This window comes from Ctenopharyngodon idella, chromosome 13 (assembly GCF_019924925.1).
Source record: "Ctenopharyngodon idella isolate HZGC_01 chromosome 13, HZGC01, whole genome shotgun sequence".
Lineage (NCBI taxonomy): Eukaryota > Metazoa > Chordata > Actinopteri > Cypriniformes > Xenocyprididae > Ctenopharyngodon > Ctenopharyngodon idella.
The window spans coordinates 29997412-30018769 of record NC_067232.1 but is presented as its reverse complement, the minus strand read 5'-3'; the positions used below and the strand labels follow the sequence as shown (position 1 = coordinate 30018769).

The following is a 21358-nucleotide window of genomic DNA, read 5'->3' as shown; positions in this document are numbered from 1 at the left end:
AATCCGAACATAGTGTTTACATGAATGCTAAATAAAGTGATTAGGTTGATGTGCGCATTTATATGTCAAGCTTCTAATCGGAATTGATTTTTTGACATGCGCACACTGCATGAATATACAGTTTCCAGCTGTTTGTGCATAAGCATTCTCCTACTTTAGTTCTTTATGTTTTAAACAGCAGGCTTAATATTTATCCATTTCTGGTCATAGTTTGGATACATAAGCTTATGAACAGTTGCCCCTCCCCACGGCCAAAATCATTTGTCTGTGGATGAGTATGAAACAAGGACTGGTGTGATGTTGTCCTGCTCCACTTCACAGACGATGGGTGAAAAGAGAATTTTAGAATGACATGACAGTAATTTATGACACCATATTCAACAGGAAGAACAGCTCGTTCCGCACATCGTATGTCATCAGTGTTAGGGAAAGTTACTTTTAAAACTAAAGCATTACAATATTGCGTTACTCCCTAGAAAAGTTACTAAATGCATTTCTTAGTTACTTTTTATGAAAAGTAATGCGTCTCTACGGAGCCCCACACATGACATGCAAGAAAAAAAATTAGATTGTGCGCACAATTTACTAATTCGTTCCTACGGTTTACTAAATCGTTTGCACGATTTACTATTTCGTTCCCTCGATTTATAAATCATGCACATGATTTATAAACTTTTTATCATTTTGAGATGCTGTAAAGAATAATTCTAAAAGGATTTACTGCAGTGAAAGAGCTTGTTTCACTTTATTTCGAGGATTTTCGGAGCGCGGACTTTGGCGCTCCGAACTGCGGATTCGACACGCTGATTCATTATGCTCTGAAGTTTCCTGAAGCAATGTTTTGAAATCGGCCATCACTAAATAATTCGTTATTTTGTTTTTTTTGGCGCACCAAAAATACTCTCGTCGCTTTATAATATTAATATTGAACCACTGTACTCATATGAACTGATTTAAATATGTTTTTAGTACATTAATGGATCTTGAGAGAGGAAATGTCATTGCTCCCTATGTAGGCCTCACGGAGCCATCGGATTTTAACAAAAATATCTCAATTTGCGTTCCGAAGATTAACGAAGGTCTTACGGGTGTAAAACGGCATGAGGGTGAGTAACAAATGACAGAATTTTCATTTTTGGGTGAACTAACCCTTCAACATTTAGGCTCTATAATATAACAAATATAATATATAAAATGCCATAGAGGTAACATGAATGTTTAGACGCTTTGCATCACAGAAATACATTATATTTTAAAGTATATTAAAATAAAAAACTATTATTTTAAATTGTAATAATATTTCACAGTATTGCTGTTTTTTTTGTTTTTGTTTTTTTTTCTGTATTTTTGATCAAATAAATGCAGGCTTGATGAGCATGTGACTTCTTTCAAAAACATTATAAATAGTAATGCATCCAATTTTTGACTGGTAGTTAAAAATATAGGCCTATACAAAATTTTCTTCACATGATGTGCAATAATACGTGCATGCAGAAGATCACAAAAATCATGTTTTCTGTTAAGAGTGGACATTATATTAACGTTAATACAATAGCTGATATGATCCTGTTATCAGCATGCTCACAGAGGGTTTATCTCACAGATTTGAGAATTATATTGGTCAACACTGGACTGCATGCATATGATACTGAGATCACTGACTTTTTTTTTTTTTTCCCTCCATTGCAGAAACACCAAATGCCAGGTATGTGATGTTCACATATATCTTTGAACAGGATTTATTTCCAGGTATAACTGTGTACTCAAAATTTGTCTTTGACTCTCATTTATATAGTTAACTATATTTTAAATGAACTTCAAACAAAAAAATTATATGTCTTTTGTCATGCTTTCTTTCTTAGTTGACTCAGTCACATTCCTGACTGAATGGCTCATTATGCGGCTCATTAGGGGCAGGGTCTTAATCTCCTCAGGTGTGAATCACAGCATTATTCATGAAGATTCACGCCTCTTCACATACAGACTTCCTAAACAAAAAGAGTCTTAGAAATTTAAAATCAATACATTGTTTTTTGTGTCTGAGTAGGCAGGATAATTTCCACATCATTTTGAAGCAAAAACTCTAGACTAAAATATACAATTCCCAAAAGTCTTGTGAAAAAACATTTAGTATGCATTTTGAGGTCTTATTTCAGTGATTTTTTTTTTTCCCCAAAAACCATGCATATAAATAATTATCTCAAAAATACAAACATGCACATACTTGTTGCTCACATATTATTGTAGCCTAGTTTCTGCTGAATACAGTGTAATTAGACTTTTGTAATTAATATGTTTATAAACAACTGAAAAAAGCACAAATGTCAGGGCATGTCAAAACTACTCCAGGAACCCAAATCAGCCTCAGACTCCAGAGGGTAAATCTTCTTTTTCAGTGGGGTGACAAGGCTCTCTGATACACGGTACGGCCTCTGCTGAATAGGGTTAGAGTCAGTCAGATGAATAATATGCTCCAGCACCTTGGTTCTCCCAGGCTCCAGTCGGAAGAGGTCAGTGTAGTCAGCAAGAACCTCTTCAAGGTTCTCCCCTGGCCACTCTTCAGATGGTCCTGACTCACCACCGATTCCTGGGCCCTACGCAAAGACAGTGTGTGGGGGCCCCTTAATATATATAGTATTACATTTTTATTTTATGTCACACTTTTTTTAAATAATAGTGCACAATTATACACAGAGCACTCACTGATAGAAAAACAGTTGTACTATATATCATGTAACATATATCATAGAGCACCCAGACATAAAAATGACAGTTTTGTGTTTTATTAACAGACATTGTGCCTTGTATTCCAAAACATTACAATCTTTCTAAACTATTTAACATTGTAGGTACCTCTACAAGCATGATGAACACAGGATTGATATTATGCTGAGCCATATATTAGGCTACATGTCTGATATTATGCTTTCATAATATGTGTATAGTTTAAGAATATTTGCTGAATAGTATACATGGTAGAAAAATGACACCTGTGATATTAATTTAATCTTCCATGACTGTTACTGAGATGGCCAATTTTTATATATTTTTCGTTTTCGTGTTACTTCAGTGATTAGAGTATGATAAGAGTGCTTATTACCGGCTTAGAAACAAGTTGTTTCTCATTATGTAGGAAAAGGCAGACTCCAGTTCAACAAGCATCTATTTACACAACGTAAACAGCGGCAACGTCGCCTTGCTCGAACAGTATAGGTTCTCAATTGGTCTCTTTGGAAAGAAATTTATGAGGAATTGTTTTCCCTTACTGTTTACTTTTTGCCTGATCTTAGATAGAACGCTGGTGGCGGCGCGATTTGAAGATCACCACACTCCGGAGTCTGGCGCATCCGCTCTCCCTCACAGCCATTTAGCGCTTTGCAACGTTCCTAGACAAGCAATCAAATCATGTGAATTGCATGCATGCTGTGCTTGTATAGGAGGCAACTACACTGACGTGTGCCAAAGCTTGCGAACAGAGAAATAGCGCAGACACAGTGTATATGCGCACAATTGTATAATAATTATTATAATAATTTCAGGATCATCGAGGGCCCTTCACACGACAGGGCCCTATGCACTCTATCACCCTTTTCCCCCCACTTACGATGCCCCTGCTCACCACTGCTTGGGAATGTTTCACAGCCTCATCATCCACTTGGTCGTCATCTCCCACATCTTTTGGGGACACCTTGCATGCTATCAAGGCCCTCTCCCCCTCAGGCATTTTCTTGTGCCATTTCTTGATGAGGTTGACATGGTAGCCTTGGCTTTCCTTCCCTTTGTCACAGACACGCCAGGCTCCACCGTCAGCCAATCACAGCGCACTCTCTCACCAGAGTACTAAACACACACACCTGTTCCCCATCAGCACCTCATCACTGCAGACATAAATGCACACCACTCACCTCAGTCAGTTGTCCGGTCTCGTTCTAACGAAGGACTCTTCATGTTGATCTCCAAGACTTCTGAAATACTAATACTAATTACCTGTTGTACTCCAGCGTGTTTTCCCAGTCTCCGTGCTTCCTTGTCTGTGTGTGTGTACCCACCTTCATCGTGTGTTCATCCTGTCAACGGCCATCCACGATCTGCAAACCTGTAAGACAGAGGACTGTATCAGTGTTTAGTATTCACTCCACTAAGACTCCATCTTCTACCCACTAACCTGCATTACTGTGTTTACCGTGCTGTTCTCCAATAAACTACCATCTGCTTCTATATCTGTGTCTCCTGCCCTTCTGTCCGTAACAGAAGACCGGACCAACACCGAAGGACGAACAGCATGAGTTTCACGGACCCCTTTCAAGAACTTGTGGATGGTCTTTATCGTGTACTCACCACCAATCCACCTGCATCCACACCAGCCATCACTTCCGTCACCACCACAGTCACTCCTTCACCACCGGTGTACGCCAGTCCCATGGCCAAACCAGCGCCCTTCTCTGGCTCGGCGGAGGACTGCAACGGCTTCCTCTTGCAGTGTTCAAAGTCTGTTAATGATTATGCCCTCAAGTTCAGGACTCTTGCAGCTGCCAGCGGATGGAATAAGCAATCGTTAATCACCACCTATCGTCAGGGTTTGATCCCAGGGTACGGCTGCATCTCGCTGCATACGAGGATACCATTGGCCTCGAACGATTCATCCAGCTCTCCATCAGAGTCGCCACTCGTATGCAGTCGTGTCTAGAAGAACACCAGGGCCAACCGCTATTCTCACGATCCATCAGCCCTCCAGAACCAGGCCAAGAACGTATGCAACTGGAGAATAACAGATTGACACTCTCTTAGCGGCAGAGGTGGCTGTCCGGGGGCTTATGTTTGTACTGTGGTGCTACTGGGCATGTCATCTCAACATGCCCCATTCGTCCTCCTCGTCACATGGTGAGTGCCATTATTCTCTCCATTAAGAAAATGAAGCCACTCTCTACCATTGTAATGCTTACTACTGTCGATGTTTCCATTCCAGTCAATGCTCTCCTCGACTCCGGGTCAGCCAGCAACTTCATCTTTGGTGCCCTCTGCCGCCATCTTAAACTCAAGACCACAACCATGCCGTCCATCTACCAAATCCATTCGGTGACAGGCAAACCACTCAGTCGTAAACGTGTCCAGTTATGTGCTGGTCCAGTCATGCTCCAAGTCGGATTACTGCATGTGGAACATCAACATCTCCTGGTTCTGGAGGATTCCACCGCTGATGTGATACTAGGGCGCCCTTGGTTGGAGCAGCACAATCCCATTATCTCTTGGGCCACCGGCGAAATCCTGAAGTGGGACGACACCTGTATCCCAAACTGTTTCCCTCTCATTCCTCAGCCTCCTGCTCCTCATTCTGAGATGCTTCCTGTCTGCTCTACCTCCATAGAGAGCCCAGTGGAAAAAGTCTGTGGATGTTCCACCTTGTTACGCCCCCTTCAGTCATGTTTTCTGCCCGAAGAAAGCTTCCAAGCTGCCTCCATACCGGCCGTGGGACTGTGCCATCGATCTGCTTCCGGGTGAGTCAGTGTCTCGTGGGAAAATTTACCCGTTATCCATCCCTGAGCAGAAAGCCATGGAGGAGTACATCGAGGAAGCATTACATCAGGGCTACATCCATCCTTCCACTTCCCCTGCTGCTTCGAGCTTCTTCTTCGTGGCCAAAAAGGACGGAGGCTTGCAGCCTTGTATCGATTACCAGGCTCTCAACAGAATCACTGTGAAGTTCCGCTATCCTCTTCCCCTCGACCCAGTGGCTCTGGAACATCTACGCGGTGTCACTGTCTTCACAAAGTTGGACCTCCGCAGCGCATACAACCTCATCCGGATATGTGAGGGGGACAAGTGAAAGACAGCTTTTGTGACCCCTACTGCACACTATGAATATTGCGTCATGCCGTATGGCCTGGTCAACGCCCCCTCCGTATTCCAAGATTTCATCCATGAGGTGCTCCGGGAGTTCCTCCACACGTTCGTCCTGGTCTACATCGATGATATACTGATCTACTCCCGGAGCAGATCATGAGAGAGTTCCAGCTATTCCTCAAAGCCGAGAAGTGCTCCTTCCATCAACCCTTTAGTGCAGTTCCTTGGATATAACATCAGCAGCAGTAGCATCCAAATGGACGAGGAGAAGGTAGGAGCCATAAAGAACTGGCCCACTCCATCCACCATCAAAGAGCTCCAAAGATTCCTCGAGTTTGCAAACTTCTACAGAAGATTCATCCAGAATTACAGCTCCATCGCATACCCTCTTACAAACCTCCTCCGTAACAAGCCTAGTCTCTGTCCTGGTCACCAGCGGCCAACGAAGCCTTCAGCACCCTGAAAGAAGCATTCACCAGCGCACCGCTCCTCATTCACCCTGATCCAGAGAAGCCCTTCGTCATTGAGGTAGACGCCTCTACCACAGGGGTAGGAGCGGTGCTCTCGCAGCAGCAGGGGAATCCAGCCAGACTCCATCCATGTGCCTTCTTCTCCCACAAACTCAGCCCGGCGGAGAGGAACTACAACGTCGGCATCAGGGAACTTCTAGCCATCAAACTGGCCCTGGAAGAGTGGAGGCATTGGCTGGAGGGCGCCAAGCACCCATTTACGGTACTCACTGACCATAAGAACTTGGAGTACTTAAGAGATACTAAGAGATTAAATCCACGGCAAGTTCGTTGGGCGTTGTTCTTCACACATTTCCACTTCAGTATCTCCTATCATTCTGGTCCCAAGAATGTGAAGATAGATGCCTTGTCCCGTCTATACACCTCAGAGGAAACCAATGAAGAACCTGAGCCTATTCTCCCTGAGAACATTATCGTGAGTCCCATTCACTGGTCTGAAACTTCCGTGCCCTCCTCCAATGCCTCTGCCAACGCTCCGCCGGGCTGCCCCCCAGCAGGACTCAGCGCACTCCATTCATCCATTCATCCCACACATCTCTGGGCACTGGCCAGCCAGGGTCCAATGAAACCCTCTCACTGCTAAAGGGGCGCTTCTGGTGGCCAAACATGGCTAGGGATGTGAGAAGGTACATACAGGGATGTCAGGAATGCGCCATCTCCAAGAGCCCTCGCCATCTTCCATCTGGCAAGCTACATCCTCTGCCCGTTCCCAACAGACCCTGGTCACACCTAGGAGTGGATTTCATCACCGACCTGCCTGCCTCCGACAACAATACCTGTATCCTGGTGGTTATTGACAGGTTCTCCAAGTCCTGTCGACTGATTCCCCTCAAGGGACTACCTACAGCCATGGAAACTGCAGAACTTATGTTCAACCACATATTCAGATACTATGGTATTCCAGAGGACATTGTGTCTGACCGAACGGGTAGATGGAGAGGAAGATCCAAGAGATCAGCCGATTCCTACATACCTTCTGCCATGGCCACCAGAAATCTTGGAACCAGTTTCTGGGTTGGGCTGAGTACGCCCAGAACTCCCTCCGCCAACCAACCACTGGACTCTCTCCCTTCCAGTGCGTACTCGGTTATCAACCCCCTCTCGTCCCTTGGTCAGGAGAACCATCGGATGTACCAGCTGTCGACTACTGGTTCTGGGAGAGCAAGAGGGTCTGGGACTCAGCTCACCATCAGCTACAATGAGCTCTTCGCAGGCGCAGAATGACAGCCGACCTGAGATGCTACCAGATGCAAACTGTTTTCAACATTGATAATAATAACAAATGTTTCTTGAGCAGCAAATCGGCATATTATAATGATTTCTGAAGGATCATGTGACACTGAAGACTAATGATGCTGAAAATTCAGCTTTGCCATCACAGGATTAAATTACTTTGTAAAATATATTCAAATAGAAAACAGTTATTTTAAACTGTAATAATATTTCACAATATTACTGTTTTTACTGTATTTTTAATTAAATAAATGCAGCCTTGGTGAGCAGACAAACTTTTTTTTTAAAAACATTAAAAATCTTACGAACCCAAACTTTTGAACGGTGGTGTATATATACATATTACAAATAAACTTAACATGTTAAGCATACCACAGAAAGCCACAAATTTATAATTGTCAATACGTTTTTTTTTTTTCAGACAAATTAACTTAAATATTGAGATATTTCATTAAAGTACTTTGTTGTGTGCCATATCAGCATCAAGACTACTTCATAGCAAAAACAAGGTGAAAAACAGTCTATAAATAATGAAAACAATACATAGTGTATAAAACCATTTAAATAATAAATAAATAAATAAAATAATAATAAATTAATCATTTTTGGAAAGTGATTTGGCAAGGATCTCTATTAAAACTGAGCAACCTCTCCTCTCTTGCTGCAACTTCTCTCGTCATCTCTTTGTCTCATCTCCGCATCCCTCATCTCCTCTCTCCTCTGCATTCTCACCTTGAACTCTTCCTCTCACCTCCTGACTTCTTCCTCTCTCTGTTTTGTCTCATCATATTGTCTTGTCTCTCTCTCTTCAACTCTCTTGTTCTTCTTTCCTCTCTCTGCTGGGCTTCTTCCTCTCTCTTTACTTCTCTTTCTTCCATCCTTGAGGTATGTCAGAAGGTCCCCTTTTTCTCTTCTTCTCTTCCTGTTTGTTGGTGCCATATCAGATGGACCAGCAACAGAAGATGAGGAGTGTATGAGCAGTGGTGGGGTGATGGACGGCTTAAAGCAGGGGTGTCCAAACTATGCGGCCCGGGGATGAATTTCAAACGGCCCGCAGCTTGTCTATTAAAATACATTATATTGCCAAACGTTTTGGGACGCCTGCCTTTATGCGCACATGAACTTTAATGACATCCCATTCTTAATCTGTAGGGTTTAATATGGAGTTGGCCCACTCTTTGCAACTATAACAGCTTCAACTCTTCTGGGAAGGCTTTCCACAAGGTTTAGGAGTGTGTTTATGGGAATTTTTGACCATTCTTCTAGAAGCGCATTTGTGAGGTCAGGCACTGATGTTGGACGAGAAGGCCTGACTCGCAGTCTCCGCTCTAATTCATCCCAGAGGTGTTCTATCGGGTTGAGGTCAGGACTCTGTGCAGGCCAGTCAAGTTCCTCCACACCAAACTCGCTCATCCATGTCTTTATGGACCTTGCTGTGTTCACTGGTGCGCAGTCATGTTGGAACAGGAAGGGGCCATCCCCAAACTGTTCCCACAAAGTTGGGAGCATGAAATTGTCCAAAATGTCTTGGTATGCTGAAGCATTAAGAGTTCCTTTCACTGGAACTAAGGGGCAAAGCCCAAACCCTGAAAAACAACCCCACACCATAATCCCCCTCCACCAAACTTTACACTTGGCACAATGCAGTCAGGCAAGTACCGTTCTCCTGGCAACTGCCAAACCCAGACTCGTCCATCACATTGCCAGACAGAGAAGCGTGATTCGTCACTCCAGAGAACACGTCTCCACTGCTCTAGTGGAGGCGTGCTTTACACCACTGCATCCGACGCTTTGCATTGCACTTGGTGATGTAAGGCTTGGATGCAGCTGCTCGGCCATGGAAACCCATTCCATGAAGCTCTCTGCGCACTGTTCTTGAGCTAATCTGAAGGCCACATGAAGTTTGGAGGTCTGTAGCTATTGACTCTGCAGAAAGTTGGCGACTTCTGCACACTGTGCGCCTCAGCATGCGCTGACCCCGCTCTGTGATTTTACGTGGCCTACCACTTCGTGGCTGAGTTGCTGTTGTTCCCAATTGCTTCCACTTTATGATACCACTAACAATTGACCATGGAATATTTAGTAGTGAGGAAATTTCACGAATGAACTTATTGCACAGGTGGCAACCTATCATGGTACAACGCTTGCATTCACTGAGCGACCCATTCTTTCACAAATGTTTGTAGAAGCAGTCTGCATGCCTAGGTGTTTGATTTTATATACCTGTTGCCATGGAAGTGATTGGAACACCTGAATTCAATGATTTGGAGGGGTGTCACAATACTTTTGGCAATATAGTGTATATTACATGTGGCCTGTCATGCATAATTTACCCCCTATACCCTCATTCACTATTCCCTACATTAGTCCACTAATATAGTCCACTTGAAGGAGCGAATGAAACGAGTGAGTGAATTTGGACACTGAGTGCACCGGAAGGGCTGCCGATTTCACATAGTTTGTGCTACTGTTTAATAATCTTTTGAAATGTAGCAAACTGGCAGCTCCAGTAGTAATGAATATTTATGTTGAACTAGCATGTTCAAACCTTTTAAACGATTTAATGATTAATTAAAAAGGAATTTACCTGTATGATAATGCTGGACCAGCGCGGTTTGGAAAATGAATGGATGATTGATTCAGCTGCGGGCGCCATCTCCTGGCAAGACGCGGGAATTAATTCAGCGCGCGACTCTCACAGTGCATTATGGGTATTCTCTAGCCGTTGAGCGTGCATCGGTTGTACACTTGTTATTGCAGGTGCATTGTGGGATTGAATGAGTGCACTCAACATCCACTACAACGTCCACTATGGTTTCGGACACCACTACAAATGGCTGTCCCCTCAAATAGTGCCCTATTTAAGGGTGTAGGGGGCGATTTCGGACACAGCCATTGTGTGCACTGTGCAGTGCGCGACTCACGAGCTCACAAATGTGTTTACTTGCTTAGTGTCGCGATCACACGACCACTAAACAGCCACTGAGAAGTGTTTGAGGTCGGCATAGTGGTCTCCGGTACAAGCCGCAAATCTGACTGTGATTTAATTCAGTTTAAAGCCAGTTGAAACAGTGCTGATTTAATCAACAACACTAATGTGCAAATCAGGAGAAACATTGAGCCGATCCAGTTAGAATACTTTTCAACCAACAATTCAACAACATTTATCACGGATTTACTGTGGTAACATTAACTGTAATCAAGATATTTTGTCAGAAATGTAGGTTAATATGTCATTTTATTTAATTTTTAATGTAGACATGTATTAAATGAGTAATAAAGGCCAAATTGCAGACAATTTTTTGTCATAAACTTGCAGTTTTGTGCATTCGTATTTATATTAAATGTGTTTATAGACTAAATACCATAAAGCCATCCTAGATATAGATTTTTTTTTTTTTTTTTTTAACCATGTAGTGAGGTGCCATGTGTGGTTTTACCTGTGGTGATCTAATTAGAGTACTTTTTAATTTAAATAAGAATAGAGTTCCAACTCAGTAATAATATTTAAATTTCACCCTTTAAAAACGAGGTTGTTAAAAGTTTTACAGATATTGTTTGTGTATTAAATTGACCTCTGTGTCCTATTTCAAGCTACTCTACTGTTAGCTCAAGCTTTTGTCAAATCTGTCATGTTTCCAAGAAACAAAAAATGAAATATATATATATATAACTTTTAAAAAAGTTTGGACACCCCTGGCTTAGAGCGTAATGCAGCATCCATCACCCCATACCACTTCCAGGAGGCTGGTGTAGATCCCCCACCCTCTGTGCTGACCCCTGTCTGTGGACACTTAAGGTCCTGTAACAAGCAAACAAGCAAAAATTGCTCTGCTCTGCTCTATAAAAGTTCTTCAGGACAGACAAAAGCAATGACTAACACATGCATAGATTAGGGCTGCACAATACTGGAAAAAACTGACATTGCGATATTTTGTTTTTGTGCGATATGTGTTAGGCCTACGATATGAAAAAATACAGGAATTTTTACTAGATGACTTTAATGGCTATATTTGGAAATAAATAATTATTCTACAATGATTGGTATGATTTTGTTGAGGAGTGCATCTGCATAATAAATATATATGGTTCCTGTCTCTTGCGTTGGTGCCCCCTTAGCCAATAATTTAATGTATTTAGTTACAACTAAAATGTAAATGCATTTAGTTACCACTTATAGTACACTTGAACCCATAGTGTACTACAAGTGGTAACTAAATACATTTTTTAAATACAGAGATAGTATATTAAAAGCACATTTTAGTTCATATTTCATGGTGTCTCAAAATAGCACAGTTAAGTACACTTAGATGTTCTTAAGATTATCTTAAGAAGTACTAAAGAAGAATTTTTAGTACATTAAGTACAAAATTAGTTTGTCTGTCATGTTTGATTAGCGAGTTCTCCTTATGGATCTTAAACTCCTACCCTAAGCGCAAGAGATTATGGGCAACACGAGTTGATAAAGTGTGCACGGATCAACACTTCGAAAATCTTCCGGAAATAATACACCATCCGGGGACTTTTGGCATACTCTTTTCAACATACTATGCTTTGGGACACACTTTTTCTAAAATCACACACTATTTAGGATGGATAGTATGCACATTGGGACGCATCGATGGATCCATACTTTGAAAATCTGCAGGAAATAGTAGACCATCCAGGGACTTTTATCATACTCTTTTCAACATACTAAGCTTTGGGACACACTTATTGTAATCTCACATACTATTTAGGATGGATAGTATGGACATTGGGACACAGGGCATGCTTCCCTTTTACCAAACAATACTGACTTCTTCTTACACACACGCACACACAAAACACGCAAAACACAACTCTTCACACATTCAGCGAAACAGAAGTCTATGTGAACCAAACTGTGAATCATTTTCATTGCTTTCATGCAAAATGCATTTAATGACCAAAATTTTCTAAATCCACAAACACATTTGTCATTCATACTTCACCAAAACACTATATATTTGCAGTACATTTTTTGAATGCTAAAACACTGCTTTTAAAATTGATAAAAGCACATTCAAATCAGAACGATGGCAAACTCTGTGCATTTCTGCAGGAATTATATTGAAATATAAAATCTTAGAATATTTACAATTAAATTAAATAATAATTCCAAACACAACTAATTACAATCAGCTGAAAGCTCTCTCTTACAGTAGCATTCTTTTTTCAGTCATCTTTTAGTAAATCTTTATAATGAATTAGTTTGGAAACATGGATCCAGGAAGACACATTGGTGTGGAAAGAAGAGTAGCAGAGAGCGGGAGGACTAGAACCCTCACAGTACTGTACATCCATCCATCCATCTATCTATTCCATACATTTTCCAAACCACATGTCCTATGTAGGGTTGTGGGGAGGCTGAAGTCTTTCCCAGCATCTTGGGTCGTAGGCAGGAAATTACCCTGGACAGATGACCGGTCCATCACAGGGATGACACACTCGCACATATTCATATTTACACTCACACCTACGGACAAACTTACAGTCTCCAATTCACCGGTCCTGTATGTGTTTGGATTGTGGGGGAAACCCCGAGGAAACCAACGTCAACATGGAGAGAACATACAAACTCCACAGAGAAAGACTCCTGCACATATTTCATTACTATACATGTTGTTGATGTTTTGATGTTTGTTTTTGTAATTATTGCTTCATGAATTTGTTTTTGTTTTGTTTTTTTTATTTCAACTTTTTATTTTTTGCAATTAAATTACTATATGTATAGATATAGAAAGAAAGAAAAAATGCTGCATTTCTCATTCATTCTTTGTGCAGTAATGCAGTCAAAAAAATTAAAAAGTCTTATTCTTATCCAATAATGAAATACTGATTTATGTGAAAAATCATTCAAACTTCAAAGATCAAAGTTCATATGTACGTATGATATGTATGTTTTCTGAATGAGAATTGTTACCAGTGATGGTGAAACGGTCCGTGTACCTTCGGATTATTTGTTTTCTCGTTTTTGTCTTCTAAACAAAGAAACCATTCATTTATCACATATTCAATCCTCCTCATGAGCATAAATAAATCTCGAATCGTTTTTTCATATTATATATAAATATTATAAAAGGATAAACAGGTTGAATATTCGATCTATACATGGGCGGGAATAAAACGCCCCTTTCCGCTGATTGGTCAACCAAAGATCAAGCTCAAACCGGTGCGCAACGTTTTGCTATGGTTTCCGGGTTGAACAACATGTTTCCTGGAAACGGTGTGCAACAGGTTTGAGATACATTTTCTCTTGTTTGGTGGGTGTGTCAGAAATGTCAGCCCAATCAGCGGCAACATGTATATAAACCACGCGGTATTAAAGAGACAGCTCGCACAATGGGTATGAATGTAACACAAAAATACTATACATATTTATATATTTTGCTATTGTATTGTGAAGTGACACTTCATAAACTTTCTATTCTCCTCTGATTATATAATGCTAAATATTACAATATCATAGCACAACAACAGTGATCAGCAATAATGATAAGCCTAATACTGACAATAAAAATAATAAGGTCAAGTAGATCATAACACAGTCTCAGAGGTAAGAAGTGGATTATCCTTCACCTGAAATGTTTGTCTTTTCATCCTGAAATGCGAGGCAAATGTTGGATCACAATAATTAGAAGTTTCCACAAATCCCTTCACTCGATTGGGGTGTTCTCTTTTATTCTGGACGGCAAGGGCAGTGACTGTAACATCGAGCGTATTTTGCAGTATTAAACACGTATTTATACTGATTTCATCAGGCTCTGAAAATTCTTCAAAAAGAACACAAAGAATGGCCTTCTCAGCTGCCATAGTTGCAACGCTTGCGTCATCAGAACAGGGTGTTCAACCAAAGCCACTGGAAGGCAAGTCTGCAACCTTTAGCCAAAAAAGCGTAACGGCTAATGCTAACTGGTGGTACGGGCGGTATGCATTGGTGGTACACAGGGAGGAGTTTTGAACAGCGACACGATAGGCTGAGAGGTGCCACACGTGATTAAGTTAGCCGTTACGCTTTCTTCAGTGGTAAGAGATATAGACCCTCTTATCTCCCTATAATAATACGATCTCTGGTTCAACGCACCACCGTTTCCATTTAAAAAACGTTTAGTCGGGGCTGAACGCAGCCCAGTTCTTAGCTCCAGAACTCAGCTCCGCGCAACAGAATATATAGCCTATATCTATCCGATACATTTGTACGGATTATTACAGAGTTTATTGCAACTAAATTTAATCTCGTTCTCATCAAACAGCCAGACTAATAAATGGCTCTACACAACCCGTGCCAGGGCAGAGCCTAGACAGAGCTTTCTTCTGTATAGCCTACGCATAAATTTGCGTGCCGTGAAATACTAATTTATCGTATTAAATAATAATTTACATGGCATCTGCTCTCACAACTAGCCAAACTATTTGGTACACTTATTAGCCTACTTATTTAGCTGACCAATTCCCAAAATCTGTGTGCCGGAGGCTGTGCGCCGCACTGGACAGCGCGGAGAGAATGCATAAGCTAGTGAAGTGCAGAGCAGAATTGATTCAAGGCCAAGTCATCTTCATTTCACGATATTGATTAAACTTGCTTATTTTGTGGTCTTGTTGAAGAAACAGCTGCCCAGTAATTTTGTGATTGTAGTACAACTAATATATTTTGGGTTAATTTAAAGTTATTATATTTTTAACTACTAATGTGACCCACAGTTTATTTTATGTTACGAAAAGCCAAATTCGCATGAATATATTGTTAATTTCTTTATTTTATATTCAAAAATGTTCATCCACAAGTAAGTGATATAAATCTCCTTTACATTTTCCTCTTTTTCTTGTTGAGTTAGCTCTAGTTTCATCCCTCAGGCTTATAATAAACAAAAAAAAAAAATAAATACTTTTTATGCATTATGATGATGTATTCAAAATATTTAACCTTGTCATCATGCTTTGTCTGTGTATATAATCTCAAACTATTATGTATACAAACCCATATTTGTTTTTTTTGTTTGTCATTATTATTGTTTATTATTAAAGATACAACCATGGTATTTACTCTGATCTTGTATGTAATTATAGGTCCTGCAATAAAAATAAAGATTGAGCAACAGATGCACTAACACCTCACAGCACCAGTAACTCCACAACCCTACCTAGTGCGGTTTTCCTCAGAGTTAGCAATGTCTGCACAAAGAAGACATCGGGCAGCTGCTCGAAGATCTTGCCTTTGGATAAGCATCTGCCAAATGTTCAAATGTAAATGTGATTTTTGTAAATCCTTTTTTGTTAGTGTCTCGGGCACAAACGCTAATTAAAGCTGCTTATTTCTTAAAGTTTACTTTTTCAAGGTACTACTATAATATAAATGTATACGTACATTTCATACAGTTTCTATTTGGAGGCATAAAAGGTTAGTTTCACCCAAACATATAAATTCAGTCATTATTTACTCGCCTTCACACTGTTCAATCCCGGTGTTCTTTTTTTTTTTTTTCTTCTGAACACAAAAGGTGATTTTGGTCAAGTTTGTCCTGCTGGTTTCTGTTCATACAGTATCAGTCAGTGGAGCCTGACTTCCAGAAGCTTCATGACATTATTTGATGATGCTTTTGAAGCTTATGAAAGTTGGGCTCCAGTGTATGAACAGAAACCAGCAGAACAAACTGGACCAAAATCACATCCTCAATCTTTTGGTCTTTTTCTAGATGCTCTCGCTGGCTCTGGACTCACTGAGGATGAAGAAATCACAGCAACATCCGGTCCAGATGAGGCAGTAAGGGCAGGAGGAGTGATGGAGGGTCTCATCCATGGCTCTACACCATTCCCAGGATCTGCTGTGGCTCTCAGTGCTCACACCAGTCTGAGGACATTTCACATCCTACAGAAAATGCACAATCATCATACAAAAGCAGTCATCTTAACAGCACAATGTCATCTGATTTCTGTATTAGAAGTAACAAAATGATCTTACTTTATATTTTTGCTTCAGGTTTTCCCTTTTTTTCCCCCACAAATACCGCCGTCACCTTGTCTTGCAGGTCCTGCTCCACAAAAGCTCTGCAGCAAACATACAGACATCAAGAATCAGAAAAGTGCTGTAATAACTCTGTTTGAAATTACAATAATTAAAATAAACTACAACTTAAGATTTAAATAGACTTTGTATTCATTTCTGTAGTATTCTCACCTTTGATGGCATCAGTCCTTCATCAGCCTCTCTCCACCGGATAAACACACGTGATCATCTGTCCCTGTAACATCAGACAAGATTCAAGTTTCCTCTGAGATTGATGTGCTCAACACTACATTCACATGATGATGATGATGATGTGTTAACTCTCTTTTTATCAACACAAATGTTCCTTCATTTATCAACAGTACTAATGGACAAATACAATAGATAACTTTACGTTTATTTTAGGTAGATTTCTTTATTTACGTTATTTTCATTCATGTAAAGTAAACAGTTTTGACAACAGTGAATTCTACATAATAGCACACACACATCACTCATACATAATCCACCACTCATAAGCCATAATACTTACAGAAGATGTTCCTGTCAGATGTTAAATAAACATTTAGTAAGCATCTTTATGCTGTATATGGTTTAGAATTCATGTAAATCCACTTTGGAGACGAACATGTGTTTACCGAAGCTCCCGTTATCTGTACATAATAAAACGTGTTTTTACTGTAAAATCACAACTACACTGTCTAGCATCTTTACACATTCAACAGTTTACTCTACAGTAGTTCAACAAATGCTATTTTAACAGAAGGAACCGTGTTTTTAGTTTTAAATACTCACATTTGAAAGCATCCGCGCCGCTTTTCTCCTCTGTGTTCGATTATGACGTATCCTCTCCCGTGGCCTCCTGGGATAGAAAAGTATCCATCGAGGAGCACTTCAGAATCTGGGCGGGAGCAGTAGGCCATCCGGGAACTTCTCGCCTACTCTTTTATTACTGAGGTTTCGGACATACTTATTCGCTCGCCTACTGCTTTCTCCCTACTAAATAGTAGAGAAGTAGGCGGTTTCGGACACAGCCGCTGTATGGTTGGTGAATCACTCAACCGATTTGTTCAAAGACTCGGATTCATTCACGAATTAACTAGGCTACTCTGTGCGCCTTATGTTGCGAGTCGCACAATGATATGTGACTTTGCTTTAGAAATTTAGCTGGCAGAAAAAATAAAACATTGTTTTGAGGGACATCAATTAACACTCAGTGTTAATGAAATAAACTCAGTGTATTGCTCAAAACAACAGTCAGGACTGCTGATTTGCACTTAAACTTCACTACAATGTAATTACATTCTCTCTGCACTGTTCAGTGAGTCACACATTTTTGGCATACAGATTTCAAGAGTTGATCAGCTAAAATAAAACAGGCGGTGTGCTAAATAGGTAGGCTAGGGGTAGTTGTGACAGCAGATGCAACATAAATTAATTAATATTTAATATGATAAACTAATTCCACCGCACGCAAATTTATGTGTAGGCAGAAGAAAGCTAGGTGCCCCTGTAGGGTTTGTGTCGAGCCATTCTTTAATTTGGTTGTTTGATGAGAAATAGACCTAGATGAAATGTCCGAGTTAAGAATCCATACAACAGTAACTGATGAACAATTCTGTTGCGCGGAACTGAGAAAGAACTGCTGACAGCAGCTTGACCTTCACTGCCCTGGCACGGGTTGTGTCGAGCCATTTATTAGTCTGGCTGTTTGATGAGAACGAGATTAAATGTAGTTGCAGTAAACTCTGTAATAATCTGTACAAATGTATCGGATAGATATAGGCTATATATTCTGTCGCGCGGAGCTGAGTTCTGGAGCTAAGAACTGATGACTCGACTTGATCTTTGGTTGACCAATCAGCGGAAAGTGGCGTTTTATTCCCACCCATGTAGAGATCGAATATTCAATCTGTTTATCCATTTTGGTTTTATTGTTTTTCCATTTGGCGGATTAGAACAAAGTGTGATGAAAACAAAAATAAAAATATGAAAAAACGACTGGAGATTTGTTTATTTATGCTCATGAGGAGGGTCGAATATGTGATAAATTAATGGTTTCTTCGTTTTTCCGTTTAGAAGACAAAAACGAGAAAACAAATTATCCAAAGGTATACGAACCGTGGAACGATCTTATTTTGAGACATGTATGAAGTGTTTTGTTGGTCTGAGTGAGTTTTGGAGGTGAGATTAACTTTTTGACCAAGATTCATGTTGGTAATGCAGACTGTTTTGAAAGTTTTGAAAATGTGGCTTCAGTATTGAACAATTGTGGAGGTATTCAACACCTTTATTTTGAAAAGTTAAAAAAAAAAAAAATGAAGAAGACGGGGTGTTCCGGAAAGGAAGGAAGTGAGCGAGACGAGCGCGAGCGCGAGGAAAAAAAGTTAGTTTTCTCGTGACTTCTTTGATATATGTGTACAGTTTTAGACAAGCGTCGAGGTGAGCGGACGAGAAGCTGGACCGAGCTTGTGCTGTCGTGAGTTTTGACCGAGCCTGATCGCCGAGAAACTGAACTGCATGTCTGTGATATACCAGGAGGGGCATTGCTCATCGTGCTAGCGGAGATGGTGTGTTGGCACGGGTGTTCATCTTCTACTGAAGGGAGCTGAGATACTGTGAGTTTTTCTTCACTGTTGTTTAACCACAGTTTCTATTCTGAAGAAACACACGGACGTTATTTGTTGTTCTTGAAGCAAAGCGGCTTGGATCGAGTGATTTTGCTACTGTTGTTCGAGCCGAAATACTCGTGCGTCGTTTTTCATACAATAGTGCCGCCGTGTGGACACAAACGGCATTGCGAACTCATTGACGCTCTTCTTTTGACAATATTTTTCCTTCTATTTTTCAGTTTATTTTTGGACATTTTGCACTGTTTTCACTTGGAGACTTTGAAACCCTTTTTGGATGGACAATTGCAAAGACTTTAGAACTGATAACTGAGTTTGCACGAATGAATGGATTCGAATTACGCTGTTTTTGTTTTGTTTTTTTGAAGGGACTGTCTCGTCTACCAGAAACGTTTGTGAAGATTTTTTTTTTGAACATTATTTATTTATTTATTTATTTTTTTAACATTATTTTTCCTGTCGTTGAAGAAACGGAAGGGACTTTCTGTTTTTGAACAGATGGCTATTTGTTTGATTTAATTACCCTGCCATATCTGGACACTCCAACACCAGCCCAGTTCTACTGTGAGGTAAAACTTTAACTTTGGGGTTGTGAATCTCACTCAGGTATGTGAACTGGAAATATCTGATGTGGAATGAAACATCTGTAATGTACTTTTGAGTGAACTGAGTACCATCTGAGCATTCTATCAGAACTGTTGTTGTTTTTCTGATTTTGAGTATTACTGTTGAAAGAGAAGAAACTGAACAAAAGTTTGAATCTGAACAAAACTTTATTTTTTATATATTTCTTGGTAAAATCATAAGAAAGTGAAACAAAGAATTTATTTCAGGACTGTTGTTTTCTTTCTTTTGTTTAATTCTGCTAAACATTTAAGAAATAAGTGTAAAACTTTGATATCTTGGAGTAGGGGCATTCCTACTGTCTTGTGGTCTGATAGAGGGGAAGAGGGGTTAATCAACACTGTTATACTCTGGGGAGCTACCGTGTATGTTAAGTTCCAGAGCCTCAATCCTCATCAGTCGCTGCTACCAAAGACAAAAGCAACATTAACAAGGCAGACAACAACATACTTATATATATATATATATATATATATATAAGTACGGGAATTAATCGTACTAGGGGGTGAGGACCTAGATCTTGTCAATCCCTAGTCGTCCAAGATATATTGCAGCTGAAGTTAAACTCACCCCTACATTGTAGTGAAATTCCCCGCTACACAATGCTTGTTAGCAATAGAGTACCTCAGGGATGACGTGTTTTTGTAGGCCAACCCGGAAGTTATCGGCGCACGGGTTCCCTCGATCAAAAGCCTATGCATTTTTCCCATAGACTTAGAAAATCGCAAAAAATAAGCTCTGTGTTTAACAAAAAGTTATGACACTTACACGTTTTGTCTATCAAGATAATCTTTACAAGTTAACACATTATTTATACATTTTGAAGCCTAAATAAAGTCGTCAGATATAAAAAGCTAACAGTAGGCTATAAACAGACTACAGCACACCATGGTCACGGATCAACGTCACCACCACCAAGCTTCCTCAAACTTTATTTAAAAAACAACTTTATTTAAAAACATGTTCGCTGATTATGATCTCGCTGTGTATGAATACTTATCCACTTTTTCATGAGAAATGCTGTCCAAATGTCCTGTTTGTCATGATGACGTCTAAAGTCCCCGCCAAAGGAAGTAGTCCCTTTTAGCAATTTGTTAGCAACCGCCGTTTTTAAGACACAATAAAGGTTAAAAAATAAAAAAAAATCACAAGAGGGTTATAACTGGTGTGTTTTATGTCATAGATCAAAACGTGAAAATATTTAGAGGCTTTGTTAACCACAGCGATTTAGCAAAACCCATTCAAAAAACCCATAGACTTTAGTGCGATGGAACCGGAAGTCCTAAAATGCTAAATCGCTTCCGGGTTTTGCCTACAAAAACACGTCATCCCTGAGGTACTCTATTGACAAAAACTTTAACAGGTGACCACACCTACACCACTGGTGCACACCGCCATCTAGTGGTTGAACAATCATTACATTTGGCTCCTACAGAGCCAGAGTCCTCAGTGGCTACATTTACATGCAACCAAAT

At 40.3% G+C, this 21358-nt stretch overlaps 1 long non-coding RNA gene across 1 annotated transcript; it reads right to left on the bottom strand.

Annotated features, from left to right (window-relative positions):
- Window positions 1–1070: 1070 nt before the first annotated feature.
- LOC127525583 (uncharacterized) lies at window positions 1071–7847 on the bottom strand. The gene is made up of 5 exons (XR_007933375.1): window positions 4339–7847; window positions 3988–4096; window positions 3620–3878; window positions 3267–3386; window positions 1071–2594 (listed from the first exon to the last, which is right to left on the bottom strand). It is a non-coding gene; the product is annotated as an uncharacterized LOC127525583 (long non-coding RNA).
- Between the last annotated feature and the right edge of the window lie 13511 nt (window positions 7848–21358).